This window comes from Lissotriton helveticus, chromosome 7 (genome assembly GCF_964261635.1).
Source record: "Lissotriton helveticus chromosome 7, aLisHel1.1, whole genome shotgun sequence".
In the NCBI taxonomy this organism is placed as follows: domain Eukaryota; kingdom Metazoa; phylum Chordata; class Amphibia; order Caudata; family Salamandridae; genus Lissotriton; species Lissotriton helveticus.
This window is the reverse complement of record NC_136068.1, coordinates 937,993,323-938,011,859: the sequence shown is the minus strand read 5'-3', so window position 1 is coordinate 938,011,859 and position 18,537 is coordinate 937,993,323. Positions and strand designations below refer to the sequence as shown.

Sequence of the window (18,537 nt, the reverse complement as noted above, 5' to 3'; positions counted from 1 at the left end):
TGAATACGTCGAGGAGGTAGGGGACGACGAAGAAGTCTATGGGGCCGCGGAAGATAGCTCAGAGGAAGAGCTATGCCCCGAAAGTTACATGATTCAGGCTCAGGTCACGGGATCGCCACTCGGCCTTACCCAAGACCCTGCACCGCTATCCCCGGCCCCGCCTTCTGGCCCGGCCACGGACACAACAGCGGAGACGCCATTGCGCGTATCGAAACCGAAACCGAAACCTTCGGATTCGACAGCACCTAAGATGGCCGACGTCCCATCAAAAACGAAACCGAAACCTGCGGCTTCGACAACACCTAAAATGGCCGACGTCCCGTCAAAACTGACGAAGCCTGCTACCTCATCGACTCCGTCGCCCTCCGGCCCTCCAAAGTCGAAGAAGGCTGTCGAGTCGACAGCGCCGCAGAAGGTGCCCAAGGACCCGTCCTCGAAGAAGGTCATCCATCAGGTGCCGGTCACGGCTACGCCGGTTAAATCCACTCAAGCCGTCGAAACAAAGTCTGCTCAAGCCCTCGACCCGAAGTCCGGAGGAACTACGCATCGGCACAAAGACACCAAATCTACAACAACGGCACCGGCGCCTAAGCCTATAACGGAGGCTAGGACCGTCGCAACTGAAGATGCATCGGCGGCCACCGCTTCAACGCCGAAAGCCTCCGATGGTACCGGACATACGGCGTCGGTTACCAAACCCTCGCCTTCCTTCGCAAAGCAAGTCGCTGACTCCCTCAAACGTATTCAGGAGAAGTCTTCGACGTCAACGACCCACACGCCATCGGCTCCGAAACAAGTGGACGTGCCTGCGAAGCCTTCGAGCAAGCTTCTCTACACTCTGCCGCCGAAGGTGGCACCGAAGGCGTTTGCACCCAAATCGGTGCCGAAGATCCCGGAAACGTCGGAACCTTCGTCGCAAAGTGGCCGGTCGGATCGACATCAAGCCTCAGAAGAAGAATCTGAGCGTTACATCGATGCAGAAACGGGGACGATGACTCTCTATAAAAGAAAGATCACTTCCCAACCACTACAATCATATGTCATTCCTCTAAAGAATAAAAGGCCAGCACAGGACATTCCTGCCCTTGTGGAACCTATTCAGCCTCCACCAAGGAGGAGTCCATCACCTTCTCCAAACCAGTCAGGGGGAGAGGAGGATGACCAACATAACCAGTACAATTTCCCGGACAATGATGACCCTGATGTCCATCAGGACTCATATGACGACACTGGTGACCAGGGAGGCCATCAGGTGGTACAGGACCCACAGGGTTTTGGTGCACGTACATCCCCAACTGAGGATTCAGCGGCATTCAATGCCTTAATAGAGCGGGCAGCTGCAAATCATAATGTGGACATGCATGCTGACCCAGTGGAAGAAGATTTCTTGTTTGACACTTTTTCTGTCTCAGAAAGAACAGTTAAAACCCTTCCTATGCTAAAAGGTGTCCTTAAGCATGCCCCAGAGATCTTTAAAGAACCTACCAGGGCGAGAGTGGTGAACCCACGTATCGAAAAGAAATACAGGCCGGCACCTGGGGACCCTGCATATATTCGGGGACAGTTGCCTCTGGACTCTCTGGTCGTCGCCAATGCCCGCAAAAGGGCGAACTCCCAAACAACGGGTGAAGCTCCTCCCCCAGACAAGGAGTCGAAAGTGCTTGAGGCAGGGGGCAAAAGGGTGGCTGCGCAGGCTGCCAATATCTGGCGTATATCAAACACTCAGGCACTATTGGCGCATTATGATAGGGCGCATTACGACACCCTAGAACAGCTCCTTCAACACCTACCTGACCAGTTTAAGGAGGGAGCAGAAATGCTCATACAAGAGGGAAAGCTCATTTCAAACGCAGCAATAAAGTGTGCACTTGATGTGGCTGATACAGCGGCTAGGGCGATTAACACTAGCGTCATGTTAAGGCGCCAGGCATGGCTTCGCATATCAGGCTTTAAGCCTGACATTCAAACAACAATACTCAACCAGCCCGTTAATGCTGACAGACTGTTTGGCCCAGATGTGGACACCACCCTCGAGAAAATTAAAAAGGACAATGAGACAGCTAAGTCCATGGGGGCGCTTCAGTCTCAACAGTTCAGGGGGAGCACTTTTCGTCGCTCAGGTGCACGCGGTGTTACCAGAGGACACTTGGGTCAACAAACACAGTTCACGAAAGGTGGCGCACAATCCTCGTACCCCAAACAGAATAGAGGGGGTTACAGAGGTAATAGTTCCAAGGGCAGAGGCAGAGGGAACAACAACTCCCGTTCCTCTGCCGCCAACAAACAGTGACTCTCTGTCACTACCCCCCGACCATCCAACACCTGTCGGGGGGAGACTCCAGCAGTTCCTGCCAGTCTGGACGTCCATCACCACAGACAGGTGGGTAAGACAGCTTATCCAATACGGTTATTGTCTGGAGTTAACCTCCACTCCACCCAACATTCCCCCAAGGCAACGTCCTATGTCGGCAGAGCACTTGCACTTATTGCAGCAAGAAGTAGTGGTGATGCTGCAAAAAGGCGCAATCGAGCTCGTACCAGTGGAGGAGGAAGGCACAGGGGTCTATTCCCTGTACTTCCTTATCCCAAAGAAGGACGGATCCCTCAGGCCCATTCTGGATCTACGCCCCCTCAACCTGTATATACTGTCAGAACATTTTCACATGCTTACACTGCAACAAATTCTTCCCCTCCTAAACCAAGGGGACTTCCTAGCAACCTTGGACCTCAAGGATGCTTATTTCCACATACCACTCCACCCATCCCTCAGAAAATACCTCAGGTTCACAATCCACAACAGGCATTATCAGTTCAAAGTCCTACCCTTCGGAGTAACCACTGCCCCCAGAGTGTTTACAAAGTGTCTGGCGACAGTTGCGGCGCACCTCAGGAGACAGAACATACATGTCTACCCTTACCTAGACGACTGGCTCGTTCAGGCAAAGTCAGGACGGAAGTGCGCCGCGGACATGTCCCACACCATTCACCTTCTTCACAGTCTGGGGTTCTCGCTAAACTACCCAAAGTCGCACCTTCAGCCAGCACACGTGCGGCAGTATCTGGGCGCTACAATAAATACCCTGACTGCTATGGCTCAGCCAAACCCGGTCAGGATCGACAACATTCAGTCGCTGATCCAAAAGTTCAGACCGCAACTCTCACTACCAGCGAGAGTGTTCATGCAGTTGATAGGCATGATGGCCTCCTGCATCTTCATAGTCCCACACGCACGGTTGCATATGCGTCCGCTCCAGGAATGCTTAGCAAATCAGTGGACACAAGCTCAGGGACAACTGACAGACCTAGTGTTGGTGACCGGTCGGGCATACAACTCTCTGCATTGGTGGAATCCACACAACCTTTGCAAGGGCCGACCGTTCCAAGAGCCTGTGCCACAGATTATCCTGACTACGGACGCATCTCTCCAAGGGTGGGGGGCCCATGTGCTCCACTACACGGTGCAGGGACTGTGGACGACTCAACAACGGACATTGCACATCAACTACCTGGAATTGATGGCAATCTTCATGGCGCTCAAGTCCTTCAAAGTACATCTGTGCAACAAGGTTGTGTTGATCCGGACGGACAATATGACAGCCATGTACTACATCCAGAAGCAGGGAGGTACTCACTCGCCACAGCTGTCTCATCTGGCTCAAAGCATGTTGAAGTGGGCCATTCAGAGGAACATTTTCCTCATGGCGGAACACCTCCCGGGCAAGGACAATCAGATGGCGGATCTGCTCAGCAGATACAGCCATCAGATGCACGAGTGGGAGATACATCCATCAGTACTCCGCCCGTACTTCCAGCAGTGGGGTCATCCAGAGATAGACCTCTTTGCCACAAGGGAAAACGCAAAATGCCAACACTTTGCCGCCAGGTTCCCTCACCCACAATTGCAGGGCAATGCGATATGGATGAACTGGTCATGCAAATTTGCGTACGCTTTTCCCCCAGCACCTCTCATACCGCTGGTGGCAAGAAAGCTAAGGCAACACTCGATGACGCTCATCCTGGTTGCTCCATCGTGGGCTCGCCAACCATGGTACACCACGTTTCTAGAACTTTCCGTGGTACCGCATCAAAGGTTGCATCTCACTCCAAGGCTCTTGACGCAGAACCATGGCGACATTCAGCATCCAAATCCGCAACAGCTCAATCTGGCGATCTGGCTCCTGAGGTCCTAGAGTTTGGCTACCTCAACCTGCCTCCTGAATGCATGGACATCATCAGAGAGGCAAGGAAGCCCACTACCAGAGCTTGCTATGCAGCAAAATGGAAGCGTTTTGTCATTTACTGTACAGAACATCACATTGACCCGCTAGATGCTTCAATCCCTAACATTATCTGCTATTTGTTACATCTTTACAAATGCAATCTAGCATACGCTTCCATTCGGATACACTTATCCGCCATAGCGGCTTATCTTCAAAACAGGCAGCATCTCTCTGTTTTCAGGGTGCCTGCCATTAAAGCCTTCCTAGAGGGACTGAAACGAGTCATTCCTTGAAGAACACCGCCAGCTCCAGTGTGGAACCTCAATGTGGTCCTCACTAGGCTGATGGGCCCACCTTTTGAGCCACTGCACTCCTGCGAAATTCAGTTTCTAACATGGAAAGTGGCTTTTCTCATTGCTATTACCTCGCTCAGACGTGTTAGTGAGCTGAAAGCGCTCACGATTCAGGAGCCATTCATACAAATTCATTCAAACAGGGTAGTACTGCGTACTAACCCCAAATTCCTTCCGAAAGTGGTGTCACAGTTTCATATCAACCAAACTATTGACCTGCCCGCATTCTTTCAAAACCCACAAACAGTAGCGGAAAGAATGCTCCATACATTAGACGTTCGACGGGCGTTGATGTACTACATTGATAGAACACAACCCTTTAGGAAAACACAACAACTTTTTGTTGCCTTCTCAGCCCAGCACAAAGGCAACCCTATCTCCAAAGCAGGAATAGCCAGATGGATTGTTAAGTGCATTCAAATCTGTTATCAAAACGCTAAACGTACTTTAACAATACCCCCAAGGGCGCACTCCACACGCAAGATGGGGGCCTCCATGGCTTTCCTGGGAAACATTCCTTTGGAAGACATTTGTAGAGCAGCCACGTGGACTACACCGCACACATTTACCAAACACTACTGTGTCGATGTACATTCCAAGCAGCAAGCAGCTGTAGGACAGGCTGTTCTCAAGACACTCTTTCAGACTTCTGCAGCTGGCATGGGCAACCGCCGTTAATGGAGGGACTGCTATGTATTCTAGGCTAAAGATATGAATTTAGCAGCCCACATGCCTCGAACTGAATATGCTACTTACCAGTATGCATCTGTTCTTGGCATGTAGGGCTGCTAACATTCATATCGCCCACCCTCCTCCCCGGTTCCCGTAGCGGCTGCAGATACTCTCTTGCATTCAATCATTTGCATGGACATCCTTTACACTATTTCACTCCATCTCTGCCACAATGGCTAAAAACAATCTGGGGATGGAGTCGATGCCCATGCGCACTGTAGTCCAGGGGCGGAGCCACCTATCTTGTGATACTTCGAAGACTCTTCCAGGACAACAATGTGCAATCATCCGGACCCAACACTAGGCGGCGATCTATGCTAAAGATATGAATGTTAGCAGCCCTACATGCCAAGAACAGATGCATACTGGTAAGTAGCATATTCAATGTGTCTTGTAAAGCGCACTGCTGCCCTGAGGCGTCGTGGCGCTGTAGACCGCTGGGGAACCCGTCCTGGCTATCCCTGTGAGATGGTCCCTACTGGGTATCTCCAAGGTGAAACCAGGCATCCCCGGCGAATGTGGGGGGCCGTTGTAGAGATGAGGCAAGCTAATGCCCAGAGTTGCCGAGTGTGATCCCTGGTTAGAGTAGGCACCGAGGCGAGAATTATCGAGTCCGCTGACCCTGGTCCATGACCCTGCCGCGTCGGGAATTGAACCCTGGTCCCGGGCCGTTCTCTGCTTCCGGGTTTGCCGCCTCTAACCAGTGAGCCACTGCACCTTTTGCTGGGGATCCGGATTTGTTCCAGGGGAAGACTTTTGGACAGTGGAAATGGGTTGTTAGAAAGTTTACTTTTACCTATTACTAGATGGTTGGGGCAGATTGAATATCTTTTATGTAGTAATAAGTCCTTGAGTACTGTTAGTCCAGCTGGGAATGGGGCTAACTTATACATACAACAGTCTCACATTTGGTCTCTGACACGCTTGCCAGCCCCAACTGATAGACCCTAATAGTATGGGACGGAATCCTGGTGTTAGGCAACTATTTGAACCATCTTTCATTGGTTCTTCTCAAGCACCAAGAAATGGGAGGAGAGAAAGTAGTGAAGAGGAATCTTCACAAAATTTACCATCAATCTACCCCCCAGCTTGTTATGCCGATGTAGCAATACTGGTCAATGTTCCTCCTTTGCCCCCTTTGTCCCCTGGAATAACTGAATCACCTATCCAGGAAGGCATAACATCCTCTGTTGGCTCCAACCTAAGTTTGTTTTCCAGATTTCTAAAGCAGACCACATTTTGTTGACTAGAAGGGTTGGGTGGATCTGTCCAACTAAGAAAACTTAAAAGGGGACTGTGTTGATATTAACTTTAAACAGTGTAGGTTCTCAAGAGAGTCCTTGTCTAGGTATCACTCACACCAACTGGTGGGAACAATACGCTTCTCCGTTTAGGCTATTTTTATTGCCATCTGCATTGAGACCCAAAAACATTTAATAATCCATTGAATAGCTAGTCATTCCATGTCAAACTTCCAACTCATATTTTCCTGTCCAATAGGCTTCAGGTATCCTTGCAGGAGATTGATTGATTTATACTATTTAGGAATCTCCCTTTTCTAGCTGTGTGGACATTCCGACTGACCAGGTCATTCGACCTCCATGCCCCGGCCCAATGCCTATAGCTACATCCACCATCCCTGCACTTTCTAAATCTTACTTGACATCGAAGTACGCCAATTTAGGTACACCCAGTTCTTTTTTTTTTTCTCCAAAACCAAAACTTTCAGACTACGAAGGGAGCTGTCATCTTACTTCATGGAATATTTATGGGCTTCAAAGTAAATAAAGTGCCCCTGATTAGCACTATATGATTTTAGAATTGGATGTAATTTGTCTCCAGAAAACTTGGCGCGTCGATCCAATCATGTAGATGGGCTTTTTTCCCCTTTTCACAGAAGCTATACTGCCTTCAGTAGATCGGGCCAAAGGTGGCCTACAGATTTTAGTATCAAATTTGTTACCAGTGCTAATTAAATGGTCAGTTTCTGTTCCCCTTATTTGCTATTCCTATAGTTATCATTTAAGGTTGGATCTGATCTGGTGGTAGTCAGTTTTTATAATAACTGTTTGATTCTCTCCACAGTGATTTTGTGCTAGCTCATGATTCAGGTTTGGAAGCTTTTTACATCCAATTCATTCTAAATTTTGTATTTTTTGGGCTGGTGATTTCAACATACAAAAATGCCCTCACCGTGGAAGACATGTGTGGGGCTTAACTGACGTAGCAGGTGCAGGAATCTTACACAGCCCGCACAAGTTTTATAGGAAACCACTGAATTCTCTTATTTTTAAGTACAATCTCTTACTATTGCAGTGTAGTAATATGGAGAGCAATGAACAGATTCCTTCCTTTATAGATAGAGTTGGCCACTTCACCATTGACCATGTTCTGATATCTTCTACTGCTAGTGACCTGGTTTGTACATTTAGAATCATTCCAACTGTAGTGAGTGATCATTATCCACTAGTTGTATCTTTGTTTTTCTATGCAGAAAGCTCTATAGAAATACCTTGTGTTGTCAACGTTACCCCAGTCAGGCCCAACAGTGTCCGTATTAACTAGTCAGGGTTTGATCCTTACTGCGCCCTGCAGAAATTATTATCTTTGAACTTATCTGAGTTTGATTATTGCCTGGGTATTGATGTAGACCCTGACAAGTTGCTGTATGCTTTTGGAAATACCGTTAGGTCCCTTAATGAACTCCTTACGGGACCTTTCAGACCAAGAATTATAAAGAGTTATGTTTGGTTTGATCACTCATGTACTCAGACATCCAAACTGTTATGGGTGCCTTGCATAGCTTCCCTTGGGATCTTTCAGCTATTAAGCAATTAAGAAAGAACTACAATATAGCACTGGCTTCCAGGACAAAGGTGTTTAAAGAGGAGGCCTGGTCAAATTTGTCTCAAGCAACCGAGACGAACAATGTCACCCTGTTTTGGAGTACAGTCAATGCCTCTTTTCTAAAAAATGATACAGTACTCAAATTTACTTCATTTGTTCCCCAACCTGCGTCGGTCAATCACTTTTCAGGTTTTTTGATTCCCTCAAGGACAATGCTCTATTGGTCGTAGGCAAAAGCGTGAACAACCTATGTTGTAGTCCTTTGTCAATCACTTAGGATGAGGTTCTCTTTGCACTTGTACATAGTGCCGGGGGCAAGGTTCCTGGTCCCGATGGAGTCCTGATTGATGCATTTAGAGCAATGGGGAACTTATGGGGCCCCATTTTGACCAGCGTGTTTAATGTGGCTGCAGAGGGTGCAATCTCTTGTAGCTGGGCTGATTCAATCATAGTGCCTATTTTAAAGATGGGGAACATATTTGACCCCAAGTGCTACCACCCCATCCCCCTCCTGGATTCCTCTGCTAAATTGATGGGTAGGGTTTTCTTTTACAGAGATTAGAGGAGTGGGCAGTGGATAATTCTAATCTGTCAGAGACCCAGTATGGTTTCAGGAGGGTGCTGGGGACAGTGGAGTAGTGTGTGAATATTGATCTGCTTATTGAGAAATACACTAAAGCTAAGCCGAGGTCTCTCTATCTATGTTTTGCTGACTTCAGCAGTGCCTTTAATTTGGTTGACCATTCTATTCTCTAGTCTACCTTGTTTTCTCTTGGTGCTCCAGTGAATGTAGTATCTTTTCCATCATGGTTGTTTGAGAACTTGTCTGCCAAGGTCTGTTACTGCCCAAATGGGTAATGTTCCCTTTCACTTAAAATTACGATGGTTATTAGACAGGGTTGCATTTTGACACCTTTTTTGTTTTCTCTTTTTTATCAATGGAGTTGATGGTGTGCTTCAGTCTCTGAGGGCCAGTGCGCCTATTGTCGCTGTTCTTTCGGTCCCCCGTGTTGTTGTACACCGACAACGCTGTGTTGTTGTCAAGGACTCCTGTCGGCCTGCAGATACTGATAGACTCATTTGGTGATTTTATGGAGGCCAGGAAAATGATGATTAATAAATCGAAAACATACACAATGGTATGTGGGAAAAAGGTGTAGGACCTTTTATAGTGGGGATTTTCCAATCAAGAGGGTGAATTAATTCTGTTATTTTGGTATTTTATTCTCCAGTAATGGCTCATGTTCATCATAGATACAAAATTCCCATGCGAAAATGACCTGAGTTTGTGAAGGAAACTTTAGGTACTCCTACAAGCTCGGCAGCCGTCCAGTTAAAGAAATGACTACTAAATAAAAGGCAAGAGTGCTATCAACTGGCTCATTTGGCGAAGGCCTTTGGGCTTATACCTCCAGCACCCCCCTCCAGGTTGAGGCGAAGGCCTTTCTTAGGCATTTGTTGTGCATCTCGGCTTCCTTACCATCTTTTATTGTTCATAAGGTGGCTGGGGTAACTTAACTGGAAGACTCACTTCTGCTGAAGTGTATATTACTTTGGTACTCTATCTGGGCACGTTTTACCAAATTAATTATTTGAGACTGTTTAGCTTTCAAAATTTGCTGGCTCTCCTATATTAATTAAGCTTATAAAATCCTGTTCAACCTGCCTAAACTGCTTGACCCACACAGTATGTTAGTTCTTGACACAAGTAAAATTAAGGCTTTCTTTTTGAGCTCTAGACATAAAAAAGAGTCCTTGCGGAATCAAAGAAATCTACAGTCGCCTCCTATATTTTGCACATTTCTGAGGAGGGATACTGATCATATCAGTCTTGGGTGACCAATACCCAGTATACTTTCCTTCTAACTAGGCTGTGGTTGAGCATAGTACACTTATTAGTGACCTGTCCTAATATGAAGCAACAGCCTACAGACACGACCCCCCGTCCATGAGTTGGCATTTCAAGACAAAACACACAGCACTTTATTTTATTCTACAGCTTTTATGATGGCTTATGGAAATATTATTTAAAGCAGATTTTCCTTGCACAGAATATTAGAGACCATAACTCCGCTCTACAATACCTATGTGCATTGGGGACTCCCTCTATGTTCCGTAGCACTGCACTTTTTATATGAGGTGCAATCTGTCTTAGGAAAAGTATCTCAGTAAGAGGGTGTTGCTGGAGGTCTTAATTGCATTGTTTTTGTACTTTGTATACTATATAGTGATTTTACAAGTCTCATTATTTATTGTATACTGTTTCTATGTACTTTTATGGCCATTGTGATGGTGCCTAATAAAGATTTTGAATCTAATTAAATTGAATATCCCAGGTGGTAGACTGGATCCATAAACTTCTGAAATAGCTCTCTTGTGCTGGTACAGGGCACTGGCTCCATCTCGACATTGTAAGTAGAGTTGTAGTGACATCGCTGGATCCATATAGCTCTCTCATTGTCGCCCTGCTGTTAGTTCTGTTTTTTTCCACCACTTTCAACACTGGCCCGGAACTTCTCTTGTCCGGTCCAAGGCGATTTCATAGCCCTGCTTATGGTTATATTTTACCCTTAATGTGCTAGGGATGAATCGCTTCCAAATAATTAGTGTTTAAGCCCTATCACAAGTGTGAGGGCCATATGTCAAATGCTGGCCACTAAGACAACTGTTTATGGAGAAACAGTGTTTACAATGCTGCCTCCACAATGCGGTAACTTTACAACGCAGTTGTTACAACGACCGCGTTGTTACCACGCGTGCCATTACATCGCAAGTCGGTTCAATGATTTGCTGTAGGGGTGCGCTGGTGTTGGATATACAGTCCAACACCTTCCCTTCTGTTGCACAAACTGGAGTAGGAATAGTAAATAAGACTATTCCTAAGTCCAGCGCGCCCCCTACAGCAAGTCGTTGTGACGACTTGCAATGTAATGGTACGCGTGGTAACAACGCAGTCATTGTAACGACAGCGTTGTAAATGCATGCGATGTATTCACATGCATTGTAAACAGCCATATTCTGTGGTGCCTTGGTTCGAGACACAATTGCATATCTTATGAACTATGCCTGTGAATGAAACCCAAGACGATCAAACAAATTCTGTATGACTCATGCCCTAGAGTATTTTTCTTGGTCGCCTTCAGTCAAAATATAGGCACAGATCTAGTTCGCTTATTGCTCTTTTCCATCATGAAAGTCCTCCAGGGACAAGCGAAAGATGCAAAAGAAAAAGAATAAACACTGGTTCCACTAAGAGGCTATTGAGGTCCACAGGTAGGGCACCACCACACTCTTGGCCTCTTACCCCTTCTTCACCAGACGCAGAATCGGTGAAAATTGTTCCTCCCTAGAGCCCCCACCCCCCTGAAATGTGCAGACACCAGATCCGATAGCACTTCCTTTGCCGGTGCCTGTGACTACACTGATACTGGGCTAGTCCAAGTGTGTCCAGGAGCTAACCCGAGGACATCCAAGGAATTATATAAATGTTCAGGCAGGCTTTAGTTCTCTCTGGATCACCATTAGGCCATACGGGGCTCCCTTCAGAGGCACACCAGCAGGTCATCCTTTGAACTAGACATTCCTTATGCTCCACTGGCACTTCTCCATGCGCCTCATGACATTGTTTCGTCCCCAGGGTCTTTTCCAGTTCCTCCGGCCTTTGAGATGATATGGGCAACAACAGTGCCTCTTCCTCCACCATTCCAGGCTCCTTTGGAAGTTCCTCTGGCCCAGTCAAGACACTGTAGTCCAGAAAGAAGGCTCAATGCTTGCTTAATGTGGAGGAATGCAGGGAGGGTAGTGCTGGAGCCCGCAACTGCTGTTGGTACAATAGTATGTGGAGATGCATCATAACGCAGATGACATTAAGTCCTTGTCTCCTCTCCCTACATCTGAGACAGAAGATTACTAGCACTACAGAACACAAGTGGGCCAGATACATCTTCAAATATAGATATATTATTCAATGATGTCCTTAAAAAGTCATAAAAGATGCCTGAGTTGCAAGGAGGAGACATGGACAAACCCAAGCACACCTCCAGCAATGAGCCTCATGATGGCTAGGTGCTACAGACTAATATCTGGGTATTCACTCTTTCTTTCCATACATCCTTTGCCGAGCAGTCTTGTTGTCCAACCACCCACCACCACCAAGTTTAATCCAGGCTGTTTTCCTTATCATTCTCCAGTCAGGGAGTCCCAAAAATTAGAAGGAGCGGGAAAAATATATTCTCAGCATGTAGCCTGACATTGCGCATCCTCAACACTGCTTGTCTCCTCAGCAACAATTCGCATGCCCAGTGGAGGGCAGCCACAGTCATGACTTGTTGCACACTACAGACTTTTCTAGAAATGTCCAGGCCACGCCTATGGAAATGCCTTTGGATAGCGAGTGTCTATTTGTGGACAAATTGGATGCTGCATTGGAATGCTTTCAAGTTGAACGAGCTCCCGCCAGGCATCTTTTGTCAGTTTTGAACGTTCAAAGGTTTCTTTGCATTAACTCTCCAGTACCCACACAGATATACAAAGCCAAAAAATAGCAGTCTCAGAAATTCGGTGAGGGACCAAAAATTGAAGCTTCCTGCATCTCATGTCATACAAAGAAATAAGAAAACAACCAGGTTGTGATTGTCATTGCACAACGGTCCAAACTGTGCAAGTCTTGCAATGTTCTCAGACACCACATCTGTGTTCTCAGTCACACCATGCAACACTCATTAATGCAGGACATGTCGTCAATAATGATCAGTCATTTGACAGCAAGGGTATTATAGAACCCACCAAAGTCCTTCAACAAATGTTCTCCCTTCGTCCCTAAGTCTACACAGTCAAGGCACAAACTGATCAAAAACAGAACATGTAACCAGTACATTTTCTTAACTCAAACCGCCCTTGACCAAGCACCAGTACAACCTTTCATTACAACTACACTCACACAAATGTCCCCAGACATCCACCTCACATTACTAAACTATGCAGGTGACACCCACACAACTCTTGCACTTTCCCCATCCTTCACAAGCAACACACCACCTAGAAGGACAGCACACACACCCACAGACTCACTCACAAAGAAAAGTGCAGCCCATTGCTCCAACATGTCCAACACCCAGTCACACTGACTGGCCAAACCAACATGATCAAGTACGAAGCTGAAGAAAGCGCTTCATGTGCACTCACGACCATGCACTCTGGAAACTGCAGCAGAATTGGTTGGGATGTTTTTCGAACACAATGATGACAGCCACCAATGATGACAAATTATTGGCACAACACAACAGTTAGACACTAGTGCAGTCCAGCAATCAATCATTGACTCCAGACCATGTCAGCAGGTGAAGAAGTGCTCATCTACAACACACTAGAGCTACAGGAAGCACTACCATTCAAACATAATACTGGCCAACTTCATTATATACAAACTAAGTAAAACACACCACAATGAATCCAAGACTCTTGTGAGCAAGTTGTTCTGCTATGCCCCAAATGATGACTGACTCATGCTGGCGAGGAAAGTCCCCATTTACCTGGTAATGCAGATTGTCAGATTGTCCAGCGATGTGCAACTGTCACCATTCATTAACACCAACCGGGCACTCCAAACCCTATAAAGACATAAACTGGCATGTGACACGGTCGTTTAAGCTGGGAAATTATTCTGCACTCTCATCAATGCTTCTCCTTATCTGACTGTTATTGTTGAATGTATAATTGCCTGACGGTCCATGGGTCACTTCAGAGATTTGCTTACTGTAAAAAAAAGATTTCCCACAGTACTGTCTCCACAGCACTGTCCTTAAAGCACTGTGCTCATAGCATCTGTAAGCTCAGGATTATACACCGGGCCACTCACTTCAGTTTGTAATTCGCCTCGGCTGGTTCCTGGTCATTGTCAGACCTTGCCTACCCTCCTCACTGAGCTCATCCTACACTTTAGCTTGAGCTGCCACCACTTATTGGCAGATTTGAGTGTGGGAAGCCCCAAACTTGTCCTCTAAGGCCATTTTCTCACAAGAGGCCTCACAAGAGGCCTCATCTTCCTCTTGTCAGAAATGGCTTCCAACAGCCTCTATAGTCCTGATGCATTTTCACGCAGTTCTTTAACAACTCTTTGTCTAAATGTTGTGGTTGAAGGTCAGGGTCTTCTACAAGAGTCTGGAGCCATTCAAGTGAGAGGAAAGTTCTTAATATCATGTTAGGTCATTAGATTACAACAGCAGGTATGTCCCATCAGAACTCCATTCAGCCTATCACCTATCTTCCACTGCAGACCACACACCAACTTGCCTCATTCGTTCTCAGCATTCCGGAGTCTATGGGGCTATCCATGTGTATTTGTGTATGAATAGTATTTTCAACCAAAACGAATTTGCCACTCAAACAAAGGCTAAAACAAGACAAAAAAAAGTTTTAAAAGGGTAGACCTTCAAAAACTTTTTATAAGTCTGACTCGTCAGGTGGGATGTAATTTCTAGAGCAGAAGCCCCTGGTCTCTTAATTGCAACTGCCATACCTTGGTCCTTGAATCGCAATACACTGGCAATATGAAAAGATGATCTTGAGAACCAGGCAAGGATGTAAGAAGCTAGCAGGTCAGATAAAAGAAGGGCTTTTTCTGTAGCCTGCTTGAGGAACAATGCATATTGATTGTATTTGATATGCTGCTTCACAGTTAACAGGTAAATACTGCAGTGCGCAGAAGGTAGATGTTTGTATGTGTGAGGCTCACAGACCAGTCTGACTACCATACGCTGAAGGTTATAGCTCTGAAATATAGGGATACGCTGAGAGTCGCATTGAAATAATCCAGGTGAGAGGACACGTGCTCTAACCACTCAAACCTGGGCTGTGGTTTTTTTACCTCATTCATGTATTTCCATGATATTCCGAGTTGCGTGTTTATTGTGGAACTCCTATCCTGTGTACTCCATGTTGAGACAAGGAAGAACCTTTACAGCATGGGAGGCAGAAGGAAGGGAAACCTTCACAGGATAGGAGAGAGAAGAAAGAACATATTCATATTAGTTAGTGAAGGGGAATATTAATTGCAAGGGAAAACAAGCATTTGCAATTAAATAGGTCTCGCATTATGAAAGTTTGCGCTATTGGTCTTGTAAATTACAATTTTTTGATTTATGTGTTGGTTTTGAAAATAGCTAAATTAATAGCGTTGTCATTTACAATGCCAATAGTTATAACTTTCGCGAATATGACACCTATAGCATTTGTAATGCAACATGTTTTGTATTTACGTGACTTAGATGTATTGATATTACAAATAACAATTGCTTTTAATTTTTTTAAATAATTAATACTTAAATAAAAGTGATTGTAATTTATAATGGCAATAGCTTAAACTTTTGTAAATAACTTTTGTGCAGATTATGTTCAGTGTATTTTATTGTGATGAAAATCCAAGAACAGAAGTGAAATATTAACATCTTTTTGTGACATTTGTAATAAAGCTTGAAACATTGAGAGAACATATTTGAACCAGTTGTTGTTGAATGGTTGCACAGATTGATGCTGTGATGGTGTGGTGGCGCTGAGTGATGCTGTGGTGGTGCTGAGTGATGCTGGGGTTGCGCTGAGTGATGCTGTGGTGGTGCTGAGTGATGCTGTGGTGGTGCTTTGGTGGTGCTGAGTGGTGCTGTTGTGGTGCTGAGTGATGCTGTGGTGGTGCTGAGTGATGCTGTGGTGGTGCAGAGTGGTGGTGTGGTGGTGCTGAGTGATGCTGTGGTGGTGCTGAGTGGTGGTGTGGTGGTGCTGAGTGATGCTGTGGTGGTGCTGAGTGAGGCTGTGGTGGTGCTGTCGTGGTGCTGAGTGATGCTGTGGTGGTGCTGAGTGATGCTGTGGTGGTGCTGACTGATGCTGTGGTGGTGCTGAGTGGTGCTGTGGTGGTGCTGACTGATGCTGTGGTGGTGCTGAGTGGTGCTTTGGTGGTGCTGAGTGATAATGTGGCGGTGCTGTGGTGGTGCTGTGGTGGTGCTGAGTGGTGCTGTGGTGGTGCTGGGTGGTGTTGAGTGGTGCTGTGGTGGTGCTGAGTGATGCTGTGGTGGTGCTGAGTGGTGCTGTTGTGGTGCTGAGTGGTGGTGTCGTGGTGCTGAGTGATGCTGTGGTGGTGCTGAGTGTTGCTGTGGTGGTGCTGAGTGATGCTGTGGTGGTGCTGAGTGGTGCTGTGGTGGTGCTGAGTGATGCTGTGGTGGTGCCGAGTGGTGGTGTGGTGGTGCTGAGTGATGCTGTGGTGGTGCTGAGTGGTGGTGTGGTGGTGCTTAGTGATGCTGTGGTGGTGCTGTGTGGTGCTGTGCTGGTGCTGAGTGGTGCTGAGTGATAATGTGGTGTTGCTGGGTGATAATGTGGTGTTGCTGAGTGGTGCTGTGGTGGTGCTGAGTGGTGCTGAGTGATGCTGTGGTGGTGCTGAGTGATGCTGTGGTGGTGCAGAGTGATGCTGTGGTGGTGCTGAGTGGTGCTGTGATGGTGCTGAGTGATAATGTGGTGGTGCTGAGTGGTGCTGTGGTGGTGCTGAGTGGTGCTGTGGTGGTGCTGGGTGATGCTGTGGTGGTGCTGAGTGATGCTGTGGTGGTGCTGAGTGGTGCTGTGGTGGTGCTGAGTGATGCTGTGGTGGTGCTGAGTGGTGCTGCTGAGTGGTGCTGTGGTGGTGCTGAGTGATGCTGTGGTGGTGCTGAGTGGTGCTGTGGTGGTGCTGAGTGATGCTGTGGTGGTGCTGAGTGGTGCTGTGCTGGTGCTGAGTGGTGCTGTGGTGGTGCTGAGTGATAATGTGGTGTTGCTGAGTGATAATGTGGTGGTGCTGAGTGGTGCTGTGGTGGTGCTGAGTGGTGCTGTGGTGGTGCTGAGTGGTGCTTCTTCAAATACAAACAGTGCTTGTTACAGGAAGTTCAGGCACACACAGGATCCGGTTTCGTTGATAGCCCAAGGCGGCCTCTTCCCCCAGCTACCTCCCCTCTGCACAGGAAATGTTTGTGTCTGAAAGATCAGAAGCGCAGATCCCCTGCCCAGGGTGCCATACCACTCAGTGCACCCAAAACGCTCCACTCGGTTGCCTAACTGTATCACTTGACATTAGGGGCCGGAAGTATTTATGTGGCCGATTCAAGGAGTTACATGAAAGAAGCTATGTTACAGCGCTAGATTACAGATCTTTTGGAAAGGCTGTCAACAGACAAATGCGCCCCAACCCAGTGAATGCGGTAACCAGAGGGGCGAAACAAAATGGAACCAGGCCAAAAGACATAGATACTTCAAAATTAAGCCTCAGGACCCCATGGCTCCATCGACAGGGCATGGGGAATGACTAGCAAGTCTGCGGGTCGTTTAGTTGTCTTTCCCCTCGAATTTAAATGCCCTTTCACTCTATGCCCATGTGCAACATCTAATGAGGTATCAAATGGAGCAGTATCTAGGGGCCACCTACAGTCAGTCCAGTTTTTTTTTTACCCGACACAACTCTGTGTCGCAGGCACACACAATTTAAAGGAAAGTTACACAATTAATACAACAGTTAGACAAAAAAAACGGACTTGCAGAAGGTGTTTAGAATGTCATTGTTATCCACATCTCTGCACTGGTTGAAAATGTCGCTGCAGAAAAGGGCGGCTTGTTCAAACGAGTTTAGTAAGCATTTCCTTCTGTAGCTCCTGATTAATTTTAGTGACCCCGTTGAGTACTTGGAATACCTACTACCAAACTCTGCTGCTTAGCTTTAAAATTCTAAAATAAATATATTTAACTTGACCCCACGCCCTTTCTTCTCAACATCAACACATTGCTAACCTGGCTTTGTGTGTCATGCGTTTTGTTTCTTGCTACTCTGGGTGAACTACAGTGGAGGCGCTGTTTGCTTTTCTTGTCCCTTGATGGTTAATTCAATAAAGCAAACTTGCAGCTTCTCTTAAATGTGTATTTGCATGTAGGATGGCAACTGCTGCGAGTTTAAATTGAACAGAAATCGGCCTGTCTCTGATCAAGCAGAAATGAATGGACCTCCGAAGATGGTTTTTCTTTGTGGTTCCTAAAATGCCCCATGGATGATAAGGCCGTCCGAGTCAATGGGTCTCAATTAAAATGCATCTGTTTCACCACTCTTTTGTTGAGGTACTGGAAAGGCGGGCAGGGATGTTAAGCATCGTGGTCGTGCAGGGTAGAGGGGGCAGGGGCTGCAAACCGACCCTTGTCTAAACTGCGATTGCAGGGGGAGGAAAGAGGGGAATGGAGGGGGGAAAAGGCAGGTAAAAAGATAGATGATGGATGCGGACGCAAAACTGGTGGGAGAAGAGATCAAATATATTGGGGCAAAGACTGGGGAAAGCACCAGACACGTAAAATTTAATAATCGGCCGATCCCCGGTGTAATAAAAAGTTCA

At 46.7% G+C, this 18,537-nt stretch overlaps 1 protein-coding gene across 10 annotated transcripts in view; it reads left to right on the top strand.

Annotated features, from left to right (window-relative positions):
- Positions 1–18,537, top strand: part of ARAP3 (ArfGAP with RhoGAP domain, ankyrin repeat and PH domain 3) — a 680,145-nt gene that overhangs the window by 336,104 nt on the left and 325,504 nt on the right. The gene's annotated exons all lie outside the window — the stretch shown is intronic.